The sequence below is a fragment of the Chelonia mydas genome, chromosome 1 (assembly GCF_015237465.2).
Source record: "Chelonia mydas isolate rCheMyd1 chromosome 1, rCheMyd1.pri.v2, whole genome shotgun sequence".
In the NCBI taxonomy this organism is placed as follows: Eukaryota; Metazoa; Chordata; order Testudines; family Cheloniidae; genus Chelonia; species Chelonia mydas.
The window spans coordinates 260,136,623-260,162,026 of NC_057849.1; the positions used below are offsets into that span (position 1 = coordinate 260,136,623).

The 25,404-nt window shown below is 41.4% G+C and overlaps 1 protein-coding gene across 5 annotated transcripts in view; it reads right to left on the minus strand.

Moving 5' to 3' along the window:
• LOC102940459 (activating transcription factor 7 interacting protein) overlaps positions 1-10,542 on the minus strand; it is a 169,757-nt gene extending 159,215 nt beyond the window's left edge. For 3 of the 5 annotated variants that reach the window (XM_043544660.1, XM_027826477.3, XM_037883345.2), the window contains exon 1: positions 10,030-10,087. The gene's annotated coding sequence lies outside the window, so the exon portion shown is untranslated. Of the gene's footprint in view, positions 1-10,029; positions 10,227-10,323 lie in introns of those variants that run through there. The other 2 variants (XM_037883331.2, XM_043544641.1) reach the window with 2 other exon arrangements.
• Positions 10,543-25,404: the final 14,862 nt, after the last annotated feature.

Consider the following 25,404-nt stretch of genomic DNA (forward strand, 5'->3'; position numbering starts at 1 on the left):
ACATGTGAGGCATGAAGACAGTCTTGTTATGTCTGTGAACCAGTCTGTGGCTCAGGATATATATTACATACTCCAAATCCTTCTTGATTCCAGACAGCTCTAACTCCATGCCACATATTAAAAGCTACAAAAATAGAGCCAAATCATGCACAGAGCTGACAGACTTTAGAAAATACTCTTCAAAAGGAGCCTCATTTCAGTCCTTAAAAAAAATGGAAATCTGCTCCAGGCCATTATAGCTTTTTTCCATATTATCATCACCATCACAACATTACAGAAATATTTGGGAAGACCAGCTACACGGTACAACAGTTACCACATTTGAAACGGGAAGTTCATTCTGTACACCAAAAATTTAACCAGAAGAGCACTTTTCAAAAACTCCACACATCAGGCACCTAAAATCTTTGCAAGAAATTAAGTACCAAACTAATATATAAAACCAGCAATTTTTTTGTGATGTCAAAAATAGGATATAAAGGGTTAACACCTTTTCAGGTGGAGTGATTTGCAATAGGCTCCCCTCCATAAGAAGCACTTCTTGAAGGGGACAAACTACAGTGATGTACACCTAAAAAAGGGAATATTTATAAAGTATTTCAACTGAACTAGAACTAAAGGAGAACCTGTACCATGTTAAAGGCCACTTACAAACCACAATCACTTGGCCTACCAGACAGTAAAGTCTCAGTTGCTACAAGAGTTCCTCCCTAATAACTTCACTCCATTATGCAAACACCTGCAACAACAGCCATACAAATAGTATGGCCATTATTAGCAGTTTTCATTATGGGGTTTCATCTTGAGGAAAAGGAAAAAAAATTGAATATCCACCACAAATAATACATGCTGGGCTTCTTTTTGGAAGATCATGAAGCTCACTATCTCTTTTCCAAACCTTTCCAAAATTATACCATGTATAACACATTCTGGATGTTTCTGTTGCCCATGATAGCTGGTGACCTCAGAATTAGTTAATCATTCCAGCAACAGATGCCTGCTGTGCTCATCAGCACCAAAATTAGTATTTGGTACTGACCCAGAATGTTGAACCAGGCTATATGGTTAAAACAAGAGAAAAAGGAAAATGCACAGTGGCATGGCTTGCAATATAAATAACTGAGTCAACCTAGCTCAATTAGAAGCTTTGATTAGATTGTAAATGATTAGAGGATAACTACAAATATGTTTGTAACTCTGTACCCAACAGAAAACAAGAATCTTGGAAAACAAACTTGTCCAAACAGGAGAGACTGAATTAATTTCATGCAAGCACTCAAACCTTCTCCCCACTAACTGTCACCTGCAATTCTAACCAACATTACAATAGTTTGTAAACAGGAAACAACCAGCATTTTGAATGATTGGCTATTCATATCCAATCCTGTCGTAGCCAAGTGTCAACATTTGTTATGAACTTTCTGTTTACAGACACAGAGCAATGACAGAAATTTTAGACCCCAACATTAGCATTTTATTTTATTCAGATTAAACACACCCTTTAAGTATGCACTTCTGCTGTGAAACACAATCTGAAATAGGGTTCCATGTTTATTGTGTTCTGAAAGATTTCAAGATCAAATGTGCTCTTTTCATTAATTGTATATCTTTTCTAAACATAATCCAGATCCCAAACTGAATTTGTAAGAGAGTCAAGCTAGGTTGCTTCCTTCTCACTCAGTCACCAGCATTAAAGGTTCAAAATTATGACATTTCACCTAAGCAATACCAAGGTCTTTAAATTATGCCCACTCAATGAAATCTATGAAACCTTAATGGGTTCAATAGGTTTGTTTGGCTCTGTAATTACAACTCAAGAAATAATTCTGTTGATGCAGAAGAAAAAATATAATCCATCTCACTCTGTTAGCACAGCAGAACTAATACAGCTAACACGATTAAAATAGTATATAAATATACAAAGGCCCTGATTCAAAGAACATGAATAACATTAATCATGTCTCATCACAATAAAGTCAAATTGCCTATTCATGTACTTAAAGTTATGTACATGATTAGACCAGAATTCAGCAAGATATTTAAGTCATAGAAGTCAATAAATCCAGCTAAATAGACACAGGCCATGTCATTAAGAAAATGAGTAGTACTTCAAAGCATGTTAACTTCGCTAACACTTTGCATAGGTGGTCTGGGCTAGCAGTCACAGCTGGGATGAGGTCTGCCCATCAAGTACAGTAGTCACCAGGCAGGAGTTGAAGGAATTGCAAGAGGCAGTTTCCACAAGCAAGAGTCAAGGTCAGAGTCAGGCTGGGGTCAGAGACCAGAGATCAGAGGCAGTACCAGGCTAGGATCAAGAGGCAGGAGTCAGAGACCGGAGATCATGACATCAAACAAAATCTGGCATTGCAAGCAGGCCAAAGTCTCTATGGTTGTCCAGACAACTTCCTGGGGCAACCCCTCAAGTTAACAAGGTGCTTGGCCAATCAGAGGGCCACAGAGCACTGTCACTCTGGGTTTCTTGGGTTGTACCTCCTGAGGCGCCTGCTCTCCATAGTGCTCCCTGGCTGTGCCTTTGCATGGCCACCCAGTGGCACTGTTGGAATTCAGCTGTCCCAGGCTCTCCAGACCTGGGTTCTAATTCCTGGATCCTTACACACCCTTTTAAACATGGCTTTGTCCAGAGTAAGTGCAAAAAATGGTGATTAAAAATGGTAAAGACATGCACATTAATTGCCTTTAAACACCACTCATTTTCCTAGTGTGGACATGGCCAAAGTGAGAACATTTCATTTTCATATTCGCAGACAAAAACTATATTAAGATGGAGTTACAGTTGAGAGTCCCTATCAGTAGTTTAGGGTAAAGAAGAATACAGGAATGTTGCCATTTTCCCAAAACTGAAACATTACAAACCCAGGAAATTCAGAGTTAAAAAGTTAAATGTAAGTCCAAACATGTTAAGTTACAAAAATATACAGTTAAGGCACCCAAATTACCGGACAGAGTTAAGGTTGTGACCCAGGTAATAATCATATGATTATCTGGGGGGAGGGATAGCTCAGTGGTTTGAACATTGGCCTGATAAACCCAGGATTGTGAGTTCAATCCTTGAGGGGGCCATTTAGTGATCAGGGCAAAAATTGGGGATTGGTCCTGCTTTGAGCAGGGGGTTGGACTAGATGACCTCCTGAGGTCCCTTCCAACCCTGAAATTCTAGGATTACAGTATTTTAGCATTTGTGGTCACAGATCAGATTACATTGACTTTTAAAGATGTATTTTCTCCCTCTGCCCCATGAACAGCAAGTATGAAAGTCAAGGTGAATGCTACCACTTCTAACGATTTGAAGATAAGTAGTATAAGCCTTATGTCATTTTAGAAATGTTAACTTTTAGGGGAAGATTCTCTGCTATGTTCTGTCTGATTTATGCGATTCTGGAGCAGCAAAACATATCCAGAGAATATTGGCCAGTTAAATTCGGTTAACAGTTGTTTTGCATCACCAGCGCAGTACAAAGCAGCCAAAACACAGACCCTAGTTTCTCCTTCCTGTGCCCCACATTCTCCTACACACCCACATCCCTCTAGTTCAGGGGTTCCCAAACTTGGTCTGCGGCTTGTTTAGGCTAAGCCCCAGGCGGGCCGCAAGATGCTTTATTTACCTGAGCGTCTGCAGATACGGCCACTTGCAGCTCCCAGTGGCCGCAAATTGACACAAATTTTAAAAGATACTCAGTTATTTAATTTCAAAATTAGTTGTTGCACACTTGAAACCTCAAAAATGTGACTCTCTCAAAGATTTTTGACTCAACTATGCATCTGGATAATCAGACTTAGGAGTTTCTATAGACTCAGTCTATCAAGTAAGAATAAAAAAAAATTATTAATACAGGTCTACAAAAGCCATCCAATCCATTAAATCTAAGTAAAAACAACAACATGCCTGAATTCTCATATCATAAAATGAGAATTTACAGGCACAACACACATGGGAAAACTAATGCAAAATAATCCAAGATGAAAATGGCTCTCTTAAACCCACAAAAGTCAGAGTTTGATCTGTGTTTGCGTCCTATTATATCACCCTGACGCACCTAAGCACTGCAGATCACACAATTCTAACTGGGAGCAAGGAAAGTAGTTTATGTTTTTTGATATGGTGAGAATGCATACGTGTTGCAATACTTAATCCATTAATATCTGTGAAGGATAAGTGGAGGCATTATTATTATTAAACTGTGCTTCAATACTTAATTAAAATAGCTAAAGATACAATTTCAGCTTTAACCAACTTTTCTGCGTATGGTCTCAAGTTGAATGTACACATCTGTGTAAGTATATACATTTTATAAAAATTCTAGATTGCTGTAGCATAAAATGGCTCCTTGCAGTGTTGTGTAATGGAGGAGAACAGCACAAAATGGCCACCCTACTGACAAAATGACTTAGCTTTGCATTATATAGTCTTCTTGAACAGTTAACTGAAACAGTCCAGAATGACTACAGTTGTAAAATCTGTACCTCCTTTAATAAAAATAAAGTATCAATTTATTAAAATCCTTTTTTTCCTTTTTAGATCCATTCTGAGAAATGGTTTCTCCTTTTTCAAATCCTAGTCCACTTACAGCAGGTTAGCTATGTTCAGTTCTCAATGTTAACAAAAGATTATATCAAATTGGCCTGAGTACAAAAAAAAAACAAACCACATTCCGAGAAGGAATGTACTCATATTTAGCCAACTAATTTACTAAACTTTCATATGACCTTATATATTTGTTCCTGTAAGACACGATAGTCAATGTAACTCATTGGCACCTTTCTGTTCATTTACAGAATGTATGACTCAATAAAACATTTCACAGCTGGACAGGACACTGATATATTTTTAGAAACCTACCTCATTAAACATAAATTAGTGTAAAGGAGAATTACACTAATATGCACCAAGAAAATAACAGTTTCTGGATTTTTCCACAATTCCACATTTAACACCTAATATTGGTGTTTAATACTAACAAATTTGAACTAGCAAAAATTTCAGTCATGAAGTGTCACATCAATTCAAATCTGAACAGTTATTTAAAAGATAAAAAACACTCCATTAGTTGCCCAACAAGGACTAAATGCAAACTTCAGCCCACACTTCTCTTTAATGGTGCCAACGAAAACTATGAGCTACAGGGGGTTTTAAATACGCTTTCAGGCAAGGTGGCTTTCACAAAGCAGAAATGTTTTGGACCATTGCTTTGGAAGATATACTCCTGCTACAGAGTGGACACCATTTCTTATACTCAGATTGTAAACTTTCTGGGGTAGGGATAGACTTTTTGTTGCATGTTTGTACAGCACCTAGCACAATGTCCAAGACTGAAGATGGATGACTGGGCAACAAAATGGCAGATGAAATTCAATGCTGACAAATGCAAAGTAATGTACCTTTCAAAACGCAATCCCAACTATACATACAAAATGATGTGTTCTAAATTAGCTGTTAGCATTCTAGAAAGAGACCCTGGAGTCATGGATAGTTCTCTGAAAACATCCACTCAATGTGCAGTGGCAGTCAAAAAAGCTAACAGAATGTTAGGAATGGGATAGATAACAAGAAAGAAAATATAATGCCTCTATCTAAATTCATGGTATGCCCACATCTTGAAGACTGTGTGCAGATCTGGTCCCTCCATCTCAAAAAGGATATATTGGAAAAAAGGTACAGAGAAGAGCAACAAAAATGATTGGGGTACAGAACAGCTCCCATATGAGGAGAGATTAAAAAGACTGACTTTTCAGCTTGGAAAAGAGATGACTAAGGGGAGATATGATAGAGCTCTATAAAAATCTCCAATTGTGGGGAGAAAGTGAGTAAGGAAATGTTATTTATTTTTTCACGTAACACAAGAAATAGGGGTCACCCAATGAAATTAATAGGCAGCAGATTTAAAACAAACAAAAGGAAAAATTTCTTCATACAACGTGCAATCAACCTGTAGAACAGGGGATGCTGTGAAGGCCAAAACTATAACAGAGTTCAAAAAAGAACTAGATAAGTTCATAGAGAATAGGTCCATCAATAGCTATTAGCTAGGATAGGCAGGGACGCAACACCATGCTCTGAGTGTTCCCGTAGCCTCTGCTTGCCAGAAGCTGAGGGTAGATGACAGGGTGGATCACTTGACGATTGCCTGTTCTGTTCATTGGCATTGGCCACTGTCAGAAGACAGCATACTGGGCAAGATGGACCATTGACCTGTCCCCAGTACAACCATTCTTATGGAGCTCTTAGGTACTACTGCAATATACATAAATAATAATTTCACTTGTGCTAAATACTTAAAGTACTATCAATTGCTGTGTAAGTTGAGAAAAGCTGGTAGGCAGCCTCACAAGAGGATACCAAGTTCAAAGAGGCATGGAAAATCCATTGTCACACAGAGAGCCATAATTACATATACTTGGATATTTACAACACATTCACCTTCTATAGACTACAAATAAAAAAAGGGTAAGGTAGAAACTTTCCTCATCAATGCACTACAACCCCCTCTGACACAGGAGGTGGTAGCTATTAAAATGAGCACATAAAAGCTTTATTACCAGCAAAATCTCAGATCCAACAATACCTTTTACAAATATTTTCCCCTGGCCACTTTCACCAATTATTTTTAAATTTAAATATCTCACAACTCATTTTCTCTTCCTAGATCCTTTAGGGAAGTTGTAATGTTGAATTTGTGACATCATAGTAACTTCAACAGCAACAAAATGATTTTATAAACACAAGACTGGAGGACTAAACAGAATTATTAGGGGAGTGACAAATGGAGAAAACGTATTAAAACTACAAACTATATCAATAATAGTGACTTACTGGTATGGTGCTTTTTTGTACATATATCCTTAAGACTTTTGGCATAGCAATTCCTATTGATTAGTAAGCACAGTAGTAAACCTAATTAATTTTTCATATAGAAAAACTGGCCTTCGGAAATGGTTAAGGATACTTTAAAAAAAAAAAACAGATTTAGCATGTTATATAACAACTGTTCTTTCTTTATTTTAGATTAGTCTATACTTCTTAACATTTTTAAAAAAAATATACCACATTGAAAAGACTCTATTCAACTTTTTTAGATCTTTTTTCTCAAATACAATTACTAGTGAATACAACATTTTCAAAGTTTGTTTTGTTTTACATGTTTAATTTACAGCAGCTTTGGTGAACTAAGAAATAAAATTAAAAAAAAAAATAAGTTTCTTCAACAATTTTCAATCCTAAAAATGAAAACAGCCAGCCTGAACACTTGGCTAGTAGCATCATCCCATACCAAATGGGAAACAGACATTTCAGTGTGAGTGAGTGCTTCCAAGCTTTTGGTGGCTCGAAACATTACAAAGAGGGCCTTCCAACAGGGAAATTAATGTAGTGCAGTTGATGTTTAACCTCCAAGTATGTGAAATGGACACAACTTAATAGTAGAAGGAACTGGCGAACACTGAAGATTAAATATGGCAGCCACAAATGATTGGATGTGTGCAAGTCTATAGGACTAATATTTCAATGAAAACCATTTAGATGGCTCAGATATTAGAAATTAAGAGGTCCACAATAGCATAACTTCTCATGAGTTTTTTTCCCCATAGCAGTAGTTTTCAACCTGTTGTCTGCTGATCCCTGGGGGTCCACAGACTGTGTCTAAGGGGGCTGCAAAAGGTTGTCATTCCCATAAAACAGTGGCTGTCAACCTGTAGTCCGTGGAATGAAAAAAGTTTGAAAATCATCCTCCTTTGCCATTCAAGAGACCAACGTCAAATTAGTGTGCACAGCAACACATGAAACAGTCCAAAATATCATAATAGGGACTTCTTCAGTATCTCTAGCCGAGACCCTTTAAACAACATATTTGTTACACTGTTTAAAGCAAATAAGTTTCTATTAAAGCGGTAATTCTTCTTTGCACAAAACACAGGTAAGCGCAATTTGGTCTGAGCTTCAAGGTCTCCCAACTTTATAAAACGAAACAAAACTGACTTATTTGTAAGGACTGTACCAACACACACAAAATGAGGTTACTGTATATAGTAATAATATTAGTCTGCGTGTGTGTATGACAAATTAGTTGCAATTCCAAATGAGTAGCATCAGATACCATTTTTCCTGATCCATGAGTACATAAAAAAGTCATTTGATATTTACAGCATGTATAAGAATCATAAGGTTTTCAAATGTGAAAAATATTGCCGTGATCAGCAAGATGTTTTTTAAAATTGTGAAACTTAGCAGTTAAATAATTGTATAAAGCTGTGCAAGTATTAACAAACAAATCCTTACAATGTAAACTATTATCATTCCCATTTTACAGATGGGAAAACTGACAGAAGTTACGTTACATATCCAAGATCACGCAGCAAGTAGCAGAACTGAATTTAGAACTAGACAATTCCTGATCCTCAGTCTGATGCTCTTTTTATATACACAAAGGACCACACAATAGAAATTCTTGGATTAGACAAAGTAATGGTTATTTCTTACATTCTGATCAATTCTATATTTTAAATTTACTTACTTAGCTGGCACTATATCTTACTGAGACCAGAGAAATTTAAGCAAGTATTATCAACTACGTTCTTCAACCTTCCCTAGCAGAATCTAAATATCTATCAACTATTAACTTCCGTAAAAGCTTTAATTGGAACAGTTAGGTTATTTTATACCATACCAAAGATGTATTTGAACTTATGGAATAATTTAAAATATCTTGTCAACAAAGGAAAGTTGTACTGTACTATTCTTCCATGCAGTAATTTCAGTTGAAAGTATATGGTTCATAAAAATGTTATGTTTACTTACATTTACTTGAGGAAATTGACCAATAATATATTTACTTTTAATGTATTGTCTGAGTACTGACAATTATAGACAGACTTAATTAAGATGTCTAGACATGCAAGCATTGTTTTTCTGGGGCTGCATGAAGGTAGCAATTTTAAGCTTGACAGCCTCTCCCCCACCATTGTAGTGTGCAGTGCTTATGTTCCCCTCCTCCATTTTAACCAACATCTCTACACCTGAAGAATGTTATCAAACAAGCCACATGGGCAGTACAATAGGATGAAATATTATGCAATACCAGAGCCAATGGCAATATCGTTACTAGAATATCTGACAGGCACTAAAAATGTAATCGGGAAGAAATATACCAACTAGGAAAAATAAAGAATGAAGACAACTGCAATACTTTTAACATGCTTGCCACGTCTCAACTAAATGCACTAAGTACAAAATGACAACATATTTTTGAACATATATGAGTTAAAAGACTAATTCTAAAACTTGGAACCCTGTGTTTTATGTATGAAGGCTATGGCTTAATTCTACTGCCCAGCAGTTTGTTTTGTGTCACATTTGTTCTATGTGGGCCTCACGGCAACTTGAGGCAGGGATTCTGGTCTTTGTTTAGTTCACCTAGACTACTGTACAATACCAATGATGCAACTTAAATAATGCATAGCTATGCCAACTTTCCCATCTTTCCCATTTCAGTGTGGAAATGCCCTCATTTTTAGTAAGTTAACCTCTGCTACGAAAATCTTTTCAAAAGCCATATTCGTGGTAACTCGTATTAAGAAGTGTAATAGGAATGGTTTTCTCCTGGACACTTCCACAGATCAGTAAGACACCGAGGACAGCATCTAAGGCATTTATAAATGAATCCAACACCTGCATGCATAATAATATTACCAGATCAGAAATAAGCCTGGAAACACTTGCTTTTGAGACCTTTTTGAGACCAGCACGTCTTGACCCATGACTGACCTCCCACAGCAACCTTCACTAATTGGTGCCCTCCCCCCAGGTTACTCCCCACAAGTCCCCTGCTTAGCATAAGGTGCAAGAAAACTCCTTCTCAGGTCCCATGCAAAAGGGCAGGGGCAGGAGTCTTTGGCTGCAGCTTCTAGTCCCTTGCACCCAGCAGGACCCAGAGACATCTGCTTGTTGTTTTCTGAATGATGGTGGCCTCAGGGAGTCAGTGCAGAGCCCCAGCTACGCCGCGCCCATTTGGCACCTACCTGTGCTCCGCGACAGCCCCTGCAGATAAGCTCCCGCACCGCAGGGGAAGAAGGAGGCGCCCTTGCTACCCACTCTCCACCTGCAGCAACCTCAGCGCAGGAAAGAGCAACGCGCATGCGCGGAGGAGGCTGCACTGGAGCTCAGTCACGTGCTCCCATGCAGTTCACCCGGTTGCATCGCTGCGGCTCCGACGCATGCGCGCTACGCAGGTACCGCGGCGCGGCGCAGGGTTCGCGCTAAAGTGCGGCCGCTGTCGGGACAAAACAAGCCCGGTGTTGCAGCCCGTGCTGTACCTGTGTCTGTGAATCCCGCCGCAGCCTCACCGCTCGCGCTCCTGTCTCTCGCCGCTTCCGCCGCAGATTCAAAAACAGAACCCCGTACAGCCGCCTTCCCCCAGCTGCACGCGCCGGACCGTTATGCAAATGAGGCCCACATCCCGCCCTCTGATCGCTGGCCACGCCCCTCTGTGGGATCGGGGAGCGGCCGTGGGGGCTGTTTCATCGCTGGCCAATCCGAACGTCGGCCATGTTGGAGGCATGCAAATCAGCCGCTGTTTTATTTAAATGAGCGTGTGGCTCCGCCCCTTCTCGGGTGGCCGCGGAAGGTTACTGGTGGTGAAGTGCAAGCACTGGCCGGGATTTAAGGTGGAACGCGGCAGCATGCGGTGTGGGTTGAGGGCAGTTGTTTACAAGAGTGATAGGTCTGGCCTGGCAAAGGGGCTCTATGCTGCAGCCCCGAAGCTGCAGGTGCCCCTGCCGGGGGATGTGTCCCTGGTGGAAGAGGCAGGTGCATACTTGGAGTGGGGGCAGGGAAAGGGGTGCAGACATGGGGTGAGAGTGGGGGGGGGGAGGGGTGCAGTCAGGACAGAGGAAGGGACTAGAGTTGGGGGGGAGGGGTACAGAGTCAGGCTGGGGGTGGGCAGAGGAAGGGGGCTAGAGATGGGGGGGAGGGGCACAGAGTTGGGGTGGGCAGCAGGGCTGCGCCTGGCAGAGGCAAGGGGGGTGTTGGGTAGGGGAGCGGAGCAGCTCTGCCAGCATGAGCAGGAAGCATTAGTTCTGTATCTCCCAACTTATAGTACAACGCCCCCAAAGAGTTGCTTGTCCCTTTCCTCCTGAAGCATGCAGTGGGTGCTCAACAGACAATATAGTAGCCCTCCTAGCTACCTTCTCAGGGACAAGGTAAGTTATTGATCCTATTTTACAGAGCAGAAAATGTACTCTGGCTGCCTCTTCAGGGCAGGGAGCTGTCCTGTAGTTACTGCTTGTACAGCACTGAGCACATTGTTACTGCATAAAAAAACAGCAGCAAAATGATTTATGCAAAGTCACATCAGCAAATCCTGGCAGCGAGAAGCAGAACCACAGTCTGGAGTTCCTGTATTTATCCTACCCCACCCCCCCCCCCCCCCCCCCCCCCCCCCCCCCCCCCCCCCGATGCCTGTTACACATTCTGGCCATACTAGGGATCCTTCCTGACTTACATGACTAGAAGTCTGAAGTTATCTTACTCTCAAACAAAAAACAGTACCTACTGCAGATTTTTGAAATGTAAAGCATTGTACGTATGCTGAGCATTACTATGGTGAACTAGAGTATGTTTTGAAATACTAAAGTTTTCTGTTTTTGTTAATACCTCTTTTTTCTTATCAAATACATACAATACCGGACCAATTAAGTAATGTCATGTTTTACTATAGGTAAGAGAAAGTAAGTTCCTGTTCCAGTTTGAGTGGAAATGATATTTAAATGAGTAGTTATGCTATAAACACAGTACTAACACCTGTGTCTTCAATCAAATACAGAATATGCTGACCAAAATTCTGTTCCTTGGCAGAGCAGCAACATCTGTATGGTTATATAACCCACATGCTTTATACTGTAGCATTGAATTTTAATTTTTTTTTTTTTTTTTTTTTTGCACACACCTCCAAAAGGGAGAGAAGCCATGGGGAGGACATGTGGATTTTAGTTGAACCAGCTGGCTTTGTACATGTACAGAGGTCTAAAAATAGCCATAAATAGGGCATGGCAGTTTCTGAAGCTGTATAATAATTTTTCATTTAGGGAAAGCATTATTTCAGTTTCCACACATTCACATTTGAGAGCTGAGACAATCAGAGCTCTGGGGGAAGGAGTTTGAGGGAGGTTTTTTAATTAAATCTAGGAGTTAAAGATGAATTCAGTGGCTGAGTGAGACAAGACTAAGCAAGGAATCTGCTGTGACAGCTGGATCCCCATACCTGTACTGCCTTGTGTGGCCCACTGTAGTTTATAGACATAGAGGGAGAGCTGGGAGAGAGCATGTCACCCTTAGAGGTTACCCAGCCTACAGAACTATTCTAATGGCTTTAAAGTGGGCCACCAGGGGCTTCTCTTGTGGCCACAGCCTACTCGGCAGTGATTGGGGGTGGGGGAAACAAAGCAGTAGCCCCTACCCCAGGGCTCCCAGCAGGGGTTGTGCCTTGCACCCCTCTGGAAACACAAATACTGGAGGAGCAGGCAGCCAGTGAGTTCCCCACCTTCCTAGAGGCAGTGGGGTCAGACTTCAGTCCTGGGGTGGCAGGCAGCAGGCTCCAGCTGTGGGGATTTGGACTCCAGCTCCTGGGCACGGGGCTTCAGACTTCAACCCCCAGGCTCACTACCCTCCTCACCAGGCTCCCCCTGCCTCCCTATCCCCCTCCCCATCCAGGGTTTACTTTGTCCCCAGGCTTGCTGGGGATGAGTAAATCTGCTGTGAGAAGTGGTTTGTTAACAGCCTTTAAATTTGTCCCAGTTAAAGTGAAAACAGGGCTGACCTCAGTGAAGAAAAGGCTTGTAAATTCTTGCCCATGGGGAAAGGATAGAGCCCCAAAGAGAGCTTTATAGACATCTAGGCAATGGATATCTTGTATGCATTGATCCCAACACCTGTGCCACTTTGAATCTTTATTTAATCAGCATCTGAAGAGAGCAGTCAATTATTAGCCCAAAGACTGAATTGCTGCTAGCTGTGAGGATCCCCAGACTTTTGTTTGCTGACAAGGCTTTTAAGCATTGGGAAAAGTGACAGCCTCCGAGTTCTTTTCCAAGCCCCTCTTAATGCTTGCCGAGCCACCCAGTACAGCTTCATCAACTGAATGAAGAGCCTTAAGGTGACCACAAAATCTAGTCAGTTGACACTCAACAACATGCACCATTGACTGATGGAGGCCACATTGACAAAGTGGGTCGTTGCTCAGATCCCATGTGTAGAGGTTGGCTACACACATTCCTTGGCCAGTTTGGAACCTGTTCAACTGAGTCCAAAGGTAACATGGCATGTCAAATTCTGGCAGTAGAATGGTTGGATCAGTAGCAAGGAAACCATTCCATAAGTCTTTTGCAGACCACTCATTGCGCCATGAGATTGCTGCTGACAGATTCTGATCTGGCAGTTGAGACCACAGTAGACACCTCGACCTAAGTTGTGCTTTGGGGGTGACTGAAAAGCTCTGAAGAATCCAGATGACATAGACTTCATGTTATGGCTACACTACAGAGACACCTCTGAAAGAAGATCAGAAAGGAATATGGGTAGTAAAGTATAGAATTGTAAATGTTATGTTGAAATCTTGCATTTAAATATATCTAACAGCAACGAAGGGGTGGAGTTAGCATAGGTTCTAATAGTTTTACTACTTAATAGAGCTGCTTAAAATTTCATAATAGTATTTCAAATACAACTTACGTTTTGTGTGTACTAAATGTCTACTAAGGAATTATACCATATTTTCTCTTTGAGTATGTCTTCATTCACTGCACTTACGCTTATGCTCAAATAAATTGGTTAGTCTCTAAGGTGCCACAAGTACTCCTTTTCTATTCACTGCACAGTTCATGTGGGCTCTTGCCCAACCCTCCCCACCACTACTACCACCCCGAATGACCTGGATTTGAAGGTGATTTAAACCCAGGATATCTTACTTAACTCGGGGAGGAAGGATTAGAGCCTGAACTCTGCTTTAATTTGGGCTAGAATTTACCTGTTTGCAGTAAGGATGCAGCAAAATCACTTGAATGATCATCTTCCATTGCCATGATTTCTCCTATAATTTATTGGAAAAGAATCCTAGAATACGTCAGCACAAAGAACCATGGAATATGCCCTCAGCCACACATGGAAAAGTGCAGAGACAGCAAGGAAGCTGTAACATGGGTAGGGGCTTTGCTATAGGAATGTTTGCACCTGAGCTAGCATGTTCTGACCTGAGGGCCAATCACGCAGCTTAAACTGTGGAGTGAAGACTCATTAAGCCATACACTGGCCACCTCAATAGCACCAAGGGAAGATTTAACTACCAGCTCAATAGGTGCAGAATAACTGTTGAATATGCTTTTGGTAGACTAAAGGGACGCTGGCGATGTTTACTCATTAGATTGGATCTCTGTGAAGAAAAATATCCTGATAGTTATAACTACCTGTCCTGCAGAATGTGTGTGAAGTGAAGGGGGAAAAGCTGCTGCTAGGCTGGAGGTGGAGCACATGTTTGTTGACTTTGAACAGCCAAACATAAGGCCATTATAAGAGTTCAACCGGCAGCTATGTGGTTCAGGGAGAGTTTCAAAGAGCACCTTAATGGGCACACCCTGTATTGCTGTGCTGGCCCATTCTTTGTGCATGGGGCCTTGGGTGCTGTTAGCAATTGTGTAGTGCTTGCTATACATTTATAAATACTAGATTTTGTGTTTTACTGAAGCTATGAATTATGTGGTGCTGCTATACGTTTACAAGTACTGTGGGCTTTGAGTACCACTATGCATTCTGCAGTGTATCGTGAACTAATAAAGATATTCTCCAAAAATAGAAATTTGATTGCCAAAAATAGTGCAAAAAACAGGTAATAAAATATAAATGTTTAATAATAATGGAATAGAACTTTAATATTGGAAAAGCAGCATCTCCTTCACCTTTTCCTTCTGGAATTCCTGGGCCTTTCTCCTGTCTACTTTTTCCTTCTTCAAGCTATCAGCCATGTTGGCTATCCAGGCCCTTTGTTCATGGTCTGATGCAGCAGCTGACTTGCAGGATCTCACTGAACATTTCCTCCCTACTTCTTTTCCTCATCAGGGTCAGGCATTCTGTGGAGGTGGCATCATTCCAGGCTGCAGCAGCTGATAAAAACTAATATATCATTGGATTTACAGTCACAATGGAAAGAAAAATAAGTTTCAAGACAACCTTCCCTTATAAGACATGCTTATTGACACTTCAGCTGTGGAGTGCATCTGCACAGCACTGCTCTCCAGCTCCATCCACGGTGCCTATGGCCCACCAGGGTGCAATGAGTTGGAGGTAAGGAACTTTGGTTGCATGAAAAATAAAGTTTTGGTCCCTATTCCAAGGGTATGAGTATAGTGTAATGGCACTGAATATTCGCATCATTTTCTACAGGCAGTGATGTTTTTAGCTGATATCTCACTCCTGAGAGTAACAAAGGAACAGAGAGCGCATCTGCCACTGGCATCCAAAGTTCCCTGAACCCCTATGCCATTAACCTGTTTACTACAATAGTGCCAGCTGAACTCATCATGGAGTAGCATGGGAAACAATCCTACTGTGAAGGAAGAAATATGGCAACCAGCCCTAGAAACCTCCAGGAGAGGATTGCGGAGTATCTCCATGAAAGTTTCAGTGAGCTCTCTGAGAAGGATACAAGGGACATCCCTATGTATATAAACCGCTATACATACACCTCTCCCTCCCACCAAGAGAGGAATGAAAAGCAGATACTAACTCTGCCTCTTTGTTGTACTGCCACCTCTTCTGATACATGTAAAACAATGAAAAGTTGATACTTGAGGATGGGCTAGGTACCACCTTTTAAATGTAAGCACTAAGGAAAAATGTACACATGCACTTACACAAGTCTCCTCCCCTTCATTGTGCTTGTTGATGCTCATCTAGCCAGTCCTGCCAGTTTGTGATGGAGTCTCAAACAGATATGGGCTCATGGCATGGCTGGACTACCCCTTGTCACATCTCCCTCCTCCTCCTCGCTCATGTCAGAGGTCTCTGTCTTGGTCTCCTCCACGGTACCCATGGTAGTTTGTGAGGTACTGGTGGGGTCTACAGCTCAGCACAGGTGAATTGCCAGCCTTGTAAGTATGCCTGGTGTAGTTCCTTCACTTTCCTATGGCACTGCTATTCATGTCGGTCATACCCCTTTTCCTGCATCCTCTGTGTAATCTTTCCATAGATGTCCACATTTCTGGGACTGGTCCATAGCTATGCTTGCACAGTCTCTTGTCCTCAAAACCCCAGAGGATCCAATACCTCCTGTCCACTCCAGCAGGAGTGTGTCTAGTGTGGGGAGCCGACATGGTTGGTTGGGCAGTTATACGTAACAAGGGAGAGATGCTAAGTGTGCTCACCAAGGTGGGCAATGAGGAAAGGGCATTTCAAAAATATGCAGGTGTTGGGAAGTTTTGCCCTAAATGTATGTTTAATGATGCTAATAGTTAACACCTGCCTCAGGCTCTGGGAGGGAGTTTTGGGGTGGGAGGTCTGGGGTGCAGGCCCTGGGCTGGAATTGGGGTGCAGGCTCTGGGAGTTTGGGTGGGGGTCTGAGGTGCGGGCTCTGGGATGGAGTTTGGATGCTGGCTCCAGGCAGGGGGTAGGGGTGTAGGAGGGGGTGAGGGGTGCAGGCTCTGGGCTGGGGGTGCAGGAGGGGGTGAGGGGTGCAGGCTCCAAGCTGGGGCAGGGGTGCAGGAGGAGGGGTTGAGGGGTGCAGGCTCTGGGACAGTTTGGGTGCAGGTTCTGGGACAGAGTTTGGGGACGGGAAGGGGTGTGGATGGAGAGGGTGCAGGCTCTGGGAGGGAGTTTGGGGGCAGGAGCCAGAGGGGGTGTGTGGGAAGGGGGAGGAGGTGCAGGCTCTGGGAGGGAGTTTGGGGGTAGGGAGGTGTGGTGCTTACCTGGAGCTCCTAGGGAGGGCGGGCCGGGGGCCTCTGCACACTGCTATCCCCAGGCACTGCCCCCACAGCTTCCTAGTGGCTGCAGGGGTGCTTGGGGTGGGAGCAGTGCACGTAGCCTAGGTGTTGTCTTACTGCTACCTCTGCATGTTTACTGAGCAGAAATGTTTTGGTTCATTAAGCACCCTACCAGCTTTCAGAGTAACAGCCGCGTTAGTCTGTATTCGCAAAAAGAAAAGGAGTACTTGTGGCACCTTAGAGACTAACCAATTTATTTGAGCATAAGCTTTCGTGAGCTACAGCTCACTTCATCGGATGCATACTGTGGAAAGTGTAGAAGATCTTTTATACACACAAAGCATGAAAAAATACCTCCCCCCACCCCACTCTCCTGCTGGCAATAGCTTCTCTAAAGTGATCACTCTCCTTACAATGTGTATGATAATCAAGTTGGGCCATTTCCAGCACAAATCCAGGTTTCTCACCCCCTCCCCCCCCCACACACACAAACCCACTCTCCTGCTGGTAATAGCTTATCTAAAGTGACCACTCTCCTTACAGTGTGTATGATAATCAAGGTGGGCCATTTCCAGCACAAATCCAGGGTTTAACAAGAACGTCGGGGGGGGGGGCTTAGGATAAAACAAGGGGAAATAGGTTACCTTGCATAATGACTTAGCCACTCCCAGTCTCTATTCAAGCCTAAGTTAATTGTATCCAATTTGCAAATGAATTCTAATTCAACAGTTTCTCGCTGGAGTCTGGATTTGAAGTTTTTTTTGTTGAAGAATTGCAACTTTCATGTCTGTAATCGCGTGACCAGAGAGATTGAAGTGTTCTCCGACTGGTTTATGAATGTTATAATTCTTGACATCTGATTTGTGTCCATTTATTCTTTTACGTAGAGACTTCAAGGTAACCTGTTTCCCCTTGTTTTTTCCTAACCCCCCACCCACCCCTCCTCAGACGTTCTTGTTAAACCCTGGATTTGTGCTGGAAATGGCCCACCTTGATTATCATACACATTGTAAGGAGAGTGAACACTTTAGATAAGCTATTGCCAGCAGGAGAGAGGGGTGGGGGGAGGTATTTTTTCATGCTTTGTGTGTATAAAAGATCTTCTACATTTTCCACAGTATGCATCCGATGAAGTGAGCTGTAGCTCACGAAAGCTTATGCTCCTACCAGCTTTGCTACCCTTTGAATTCTGCTTCAGACCTCATTTTGTTATATCAGTTAATTAGACCTAATTCTATTTTTTGATTAACAAGGAAAGACGTGTAATGGTACAGGAGTTTTGTACTGTAAGGGGTAGGATACAGATGATGCTGTGCGGTTTGGGAAATTCAGGGCTGAAGACAACAGTTTTCCACAACTTGTTACAAAAGTACTGTTTTAAAACCTGTAGCCTTGATCATATTTACAACATTAAAGTACCCTAGTACGTTAGATACTTGAGATATTGGTAGGCATATTTTTTCACTCAGAATGCTTGTGCATAATCTTTCACTGAAGAGTCTAAGATGTTCAAACTTTGAAAGAAAAATTAATTGTAACAGCTGTGTGACATATTAGTCAACAAATCTATTAATGTGACTTGCCTTCAAAAAAGAGACTGAAGTTATAAGTCCATTCTAAACAGCAAACAAAACTTTACTAGCTAAAAAGAGAGGCTCTTTAATAAAAAAACAGATCATTTTATCCCTTTCATTCTTTGATATGACCAAGTTAGTATGGCCTAATCAAGCAGCTAACATCCTTGAGAGCCTCAGTGCTATGCAAACCATTCTGCTTTTATCTCATTTGTCTTACTGGTCTGGGAGCGTAATGTAGTAAAATATCATTCCATGGGAAGGTTACCAATAGAAAGGTAAGGGAGGTGTCCTTTGGTTAGTAAAAATTTACAGAATCATAATTTCAATGGTGTCACTCTCTGCAATGTGGCAGAGAGGACTCACTGCTCCTTCCCAGCTCCCTCCCAGTTGGTATAAATTTTGATAATACAGCGTCATCAGAATGGGTCAGTTTGGGTATCATTTGAAAGCCCTTTGTCCCATGAACACAGTGGTACCAAACATGACAAACGTAGAGCTATTGTGTAGATTTATATTTATTTTAAAATCAACACTTTTTAAAATTATACTTTAAACACAGGGATACATTGCTTACATAAAAGAGACATTGATCTTTAGTAATTCTAGGAAAGTTAGCCTGGACATTTGGGACTGAAAATATTTATTCATCAAAGTCATCATCAGTGTTGTCTCCATCTAAGGCACCACTGCTAGATGTGTTGTCACACTGATTCTCATCTGCACAGCACTCATGCATCTCCATACAAGGCAGGCTGCTGGCTAGATATTTGCAGCGTGGTGAGCATATGGGCTTTGCACACAAGTGTTTGATTAGCTGAAGAATTGATTTGAGAGTGCATGGTATTTCACATATAACCTGTGTAATCAGTCCATCCTCCAAGACCCATCCATGCCCGATAGGGGAGGGTAGTTTTGGATGCACTCAATCATCCCAGAGTCATTCCATTGCTTGATAATTTGTGCTCTTGTTGTTAGCAGGTATAAATGCACCCCTTGTCAGTGGCAATTTTTCTACATTTGTCTGGTTCCTGGAAAACATCCACTAATGTAGTTCTGCAAGTGTCATAATGTTGGTCTTCAACTGGTAAACTCAGCATATGATCACCTCCAGTGCATTTATGACCTCATCCGTGATGTCTCAGCTGAATTAAATGATGGAGTCTAAATGAGTTGTTATCACTCAAGAAAGATCTTGGAGTCATTGTGGATAGTTCTCTGAAAACATCCACTCAATGTGCAGTGGCTGTCAAGAAAGCCAACAGAATACTGGGAATCATTAGGAAAACGATAGATGATACAGAAAATATCATATTGCCTCTATATAAATCCATTGTATGCCCACATCTTGAATACTGCGTGAAGATGTGGTCGCTCCATCTCAAAAAATATATGTATTGGAATTGTAAAAGGTACAGAAAAGAGCAACAAAAATGATTAGGGGTGTGGAACAGCTTCAATGAGAGGAGAGATTAATAAGAGATTTTGGGACTTTTCAGCTTTGAAAAGAGACGATTAAGGGGGGATATGATAGAGGTCTACAAGATCATGACTGGTGTGGAGAAAGTAAATGAGGAAGTGTTGTTTCCTCCTTTTCATAACACAAGAATTAGGGGTCACCAAATGAAATTAATAGGCAGCAGGTTTAGAACAAACAAAAGGAAGTATTACTTCATACAAGGCACAATCAAGCTCTGGAATTCTTTGCCAGAGGATGTTGTGAAGGCCAAGACTATACAGGGTTAAAAAAAGAACTAGATAAGTTTATGGTGGATCAATGGCTATTAGCCAGGATCGCAAGGATTCAAAACCATGATCTGAAGTGTCCCTAGCCTCTGCTTGTCAGAATCTGGGAATGGGCAACATAGGATGGATCACTTGATGATTACCTGTTCTGTTCATCCCCTCTGAAGCACCTGGCATTGGCCATTGTCAGACAACAGGATACTGGGCTAGATGGACCATTGGTCTGACCCAGTATGACCCATTCTAATGGTCTTAATTTTGGGGGTTTTGAAGGCTTCATGTGTGTCATGACCCAAAGTATCCATTTGACTGACATCGTTAGCTATCTCGTTACTGAAGACTGCTCTTGTCATGATATAAATGAGCTGTAGTCCGTCAAACATGAATGGATTACCAGTGTGAGAAGGCTTATCCTGTAGCTTTAAAATTAACTCTTGGCATTTAAAAGCACCTAATGAGTCTAGGTGGTGCTTGGTTACTTTTGAGGGAGTCATCCCAGGCATGCTTAACATTTGTTCGAAATTCAATGGAGTTCTGGGGTTGGTCAGGAAAAACCACAGGGTGTTATGCCCACCATACCCTTATGCCTATCACTGCTCTGTTTTCGTGCTCCAGAACTTCATTTGAACCAAGTGCAGAAGAGAACTGGTGACCTTTTAATAACCCAATTTCCTTTTCAAACTTCCTCCCATCTGTCAGGGTCAACATTTTCTACACCTCTTATTTCAGATGTGCAAAATAGTTAGTCAAATCTAAATCAAAAAAGTATTTCACCCTGTCTTTCAGTGCTGCAAGGTACAAATTCCAATTAACAGTCCTGACAGATAGAATACAGAACAGCAAAGATTTAACCACTTTTATGTATCACTACACCATCCCAAAAGTTGGCTTTGTCACTGATTCAACCTCACTGAATTACTTGACCTGTTTTGTAATGTTGCAGCTCTCCATTGTGTGAAACAGAAAGCAGAATGTACAGTGAATGTGTGAAACTGGTCACACGAGTCCAGTAACCCTTGGGAAATGACTTCAAACACATCAGTATGCTTTTCAAAGATGACGTCAGGGTAGCACATCGCAACTTTTTTCTTTAAGTATTTGGTTCACAGTACTGTAACAACTGACTGCTGACATCTTAACCACTACCTTATTACAACTCTTTTGGCATAATAAACAAAGCTGATAATCAGTTATCACTGGACAACTTCTTTTTTTGCCGATGATAGCAAATCAACTTTTAGCGCTCCTTCCATTTATAGTTGTGACACTGGCAGACCAGGTGCCAGCTCATAGCAAGGCCCCAAGCCTCACTGAACACTGACAAATACATAGCTGGAAACCAGTCTGGCTCACCTGTGTGTTAGTATTGTTAAGATAAATATTAGAGTTGTAAGAATATGTTGGTGTCTAGACCTTATGAATAGTGTAGGATGCTGCATGTGCTGATCTAATTAAAACTTCTGTAGCCCAGATTATAAAGTTATATTGAATGTTTGCATTGTAAACCTTTGTAATTGTGTAACTTACGAAACAGGAAAAGAGGCATTAATAAAGTAAAGTCTCAATCTGTTGAGGGCAAATGAGGCATTGTGTAGGACCAAAGGACAGAGACCTTGTTGACTGCATTCCTTGCTCCCACCGGGAAGGAGAGACCTGTGCATGAACTCCACACGTGAGCTTGGATTCTGGGGTGAGGGGGATAAAAATCTCTGATAAGGAAAAACCAGGATCTTTATGCTGTCTGGACTTTGAGGGGCAAAGATTCCCAAACATAAGTAAGAGATCCCCATGCTGCTTGGCATGGGTCAGCCCTAAAGAACATATAGAGCTGGTTATTATAGAAGCTTACATTACCTTTTCAAATCTAAGACTGTAACTCGTGTGTGTGTGTATGTTTCCTGTTTTAACCTTGTAAATAACTCATTTCTTTTCTTAGTTAATAAATCTTTAGTTAGTTTATTACAGGATTGGCTACAGGTGTTGTCTTTGGTTTGAGATCTAAATACAACTGACCTTGGGTTTGTGACTGGTCTTTTAGGAATATTGTTGTGACTTTTGGTGTAAAGTGACCATCTGTCATATAGTCCTGCTTGCCTGGGTTGCAAGATAGACTGGAATGCCCAAGGGGACAGTTTCTGACTCCATGGTAAGACTATTATAGTGCTTGAGGAGTTCACACTTGTTACTGGGTTGGTGAAATCTAATCATAGAACATACAGCCAGTTTGGGATTTCTGCCCGACTTTTTCACAGTCTGCCCTAAGGTTGGCACTCAGTAGTGAGCCACTCCAGACAACGTGACAATAGTAATCTATAACATTAAAAAAATGAATCAGGTATCATTAGCAAATAACACAGTACTGTTAGTCAAGGACCACAATTTAACTTTGTGAGGCTGCATATTTGACATGTCTGTTTTAAAGTCTAATTTTAAAAAGTTGAGTTTTAAACATTTTCTTGAATATGTATCTATCTGCATAGTTGCTCTAGATCTGTCATTTTGGTTCCAGTGTGTTTGAGAGAGAAAGGGCTTTCAAATGATACCCAACTTGACCCATGTTTGATGACACTATATTATCAAAATGTCCACCAACAGAAGGACCGGCGCCGGGAAGGAGGGCAACGAGTCCCCCTTGCCATGCTACAGAGGGGGACACCATTGAAATTATGATTCTGTAGATTTTAACTAATCAAATGACACCTCTCTTGCCTTTCTATCATTAACTTGCCCGTGGAATTTACAGAACTATATCTTACTTTGTATTATGGAAGTGTTTGCATATGGGGCAGGAACTCTGCTTCTAAATTGCATATCAGCTGAGCTGCTTATTGCTTGCCTGCAATTGTCTTTTGCTAGTTGCTCTGGAAATAACTTGGGCTGAGAGAAGGTTGGGGGAGAGAACAGAAATGCATAACAGTATTGTGGTAATGATATAAATAATCATTAAAATTGAGAGAGCCCTCTTTCAAACCTCTACTTTTAGCTGCTCAACTCTATCTAAAACTACCTCTAGAGACGAAATCTGTTTGGCCTCAGAATTACATGCTTTAGGAAAACTTCAGGAAAATGTGTTCAATCACTCTTAACTTTATCTAAAAGTGAAAACTCTTAACTGGTTAAGAAATGTTTTGACACATATATGAACACCGGCACATTTGGGAATATGTTTTGACTTGTTGGAAGAAATTTGTTTTGAAGAGAACATAGGTGTGAGCATTTCAGAATAATGTACTGAATATGTATACATAGTCTGAACTGAATGAAGCATGCACTTAACTGAAAGAAGTATGATGAGTGGAGATTCTGGATACAGGCTTGTGCAATTACTTGTTGATTCCATTGTTGACAGTTGAAAGAGATGAAAAGTGTTTTGGACCTCTAATATTTAGAGATTGAAACTCTTTTTGGTGTTGCATAGCAAACATTCTATATTATCTAAAAAGATTTACTTTTTGGTCGGGATAAACACTATGTCTCAACTTCCTCTTTATAACTATCATCGTCAATTTTTCAACATGCTACCTTCATCTTAAGTGATCACTCTCCTTACAGTGTGTATGATAACACCCATTTTTTTCATGTTCTTTGTGTATATAAATCTCCTCACTGTATTTTCCACTGAATGCATCCGATGAAGTGAGCTGTAGCTCACAAAAGCTTATGCTCAAATAAATTGGTTAGTCTCTAAGGTGCCACAAGTACTCCTTTTCTTTTTGCGAATACGGACTAACACGGCTGCTACTCTGAAACCTGCTTTAGAGTCTTACAAAAGATGTAAAACTAATAGTGCTGTACATTCAAATGGTAACCATTGTATGAGTATCTCATAGGTTGACTACATTGTGGGCCTGCAGGAAATTGCAAATGAAAAAACAGAAGACTACTTAAAGATGACTTGCAAAATCAATTAGATTATGGCAGGTTTAGCTGCTTCAGGGGTGCAGGTAAGCACATATATAATTAGGACTGAAAACTTCTCTCAGATTTTCTTCATGCTGTGTTTTTTTGGGGGCCTTACAAACACAGGAATGTCTAGTCTTGTATTCACTTATGCACTGCCCAGAGAGCGTGGGTGGCATGCTGTGAAGCTCTTGTTATACACAACCATTTAGAATCAAACACAGAATAAAGGCAGATCTCTTACAGGCACCTTAAGCACCCGAGGGTATGTCTACACTGCAGTTAACACCCACAGCTGGCCCGTGTCAGCTGGCTCAGGCTGTAAAACTGTGGTGTAGATGTTCAGGCTGAAGCCCAGGCCCTGAGATCCTCCCCTTCATGGGGTTCCGGAGTTTGGGCTCCATCCCAAGTCCAAAGTCAGCTGACATAGGCCAGGGTGTTTAATTGCAGTGTAGACATACGCTGAGTGATCACTGAACACCGCATAGTACTTGGAGTAAAAAGGATGTAAAGTATCCTGCGTGGAAGAATGGAGCAGTTAAAATCCTCACCAGAGTTGAAAGTCTTTGGAAATATGGAAAACAATGGGAGAAGGCTTAAAGAGCACTTCATTCAGTATCTGTAAGCAATGGGTGCCAATGAAAGGAAGGCAGTCAGTAGGTAGACTTATTTCTGACAATAGCTGGTTCTGAAGGACTTAATGTGTTTAACAGTATTCAGTTAACTCAGGCACAAGAGGCTAGTTATGAAACTATTACAGAAATAAGTACTGTGCTCCACGTAAAAATAAAACATATGAAAGATGTTTTTCAGAGTACAAAAATGTGAAACCACAGAATTTGTGACTGATTTAAGGCTGAAAAGCCAATCTTGCAATTTTGGGAGTCTAAGTCCCTGCTAAGAGACCATATTTTGATTGGCATCTGGAAGAAAAAACTCGGACTACTGGAAGACCCAGAACTAATCCTTGACAAAGCAATAACAATTTGCCAGGCAAAGGAAGTCACCCAGTCCAGAATAAAGTTGAGAGAGGATGGACAGTACTCAGATACTAGACATGAGAGAGAATCCAAAATACAAAAGAGAGAGATTGAGAGAGAGGCCTGAGGCAGAAAGGCATGCAGAGCACAAAGTCTTTTTAGCGGGGGAGGAGGGGGCAAAAGGACAGGAGAAGTAAAAGGGGGAGAGAGATTTATTTCCCACTAAAGAA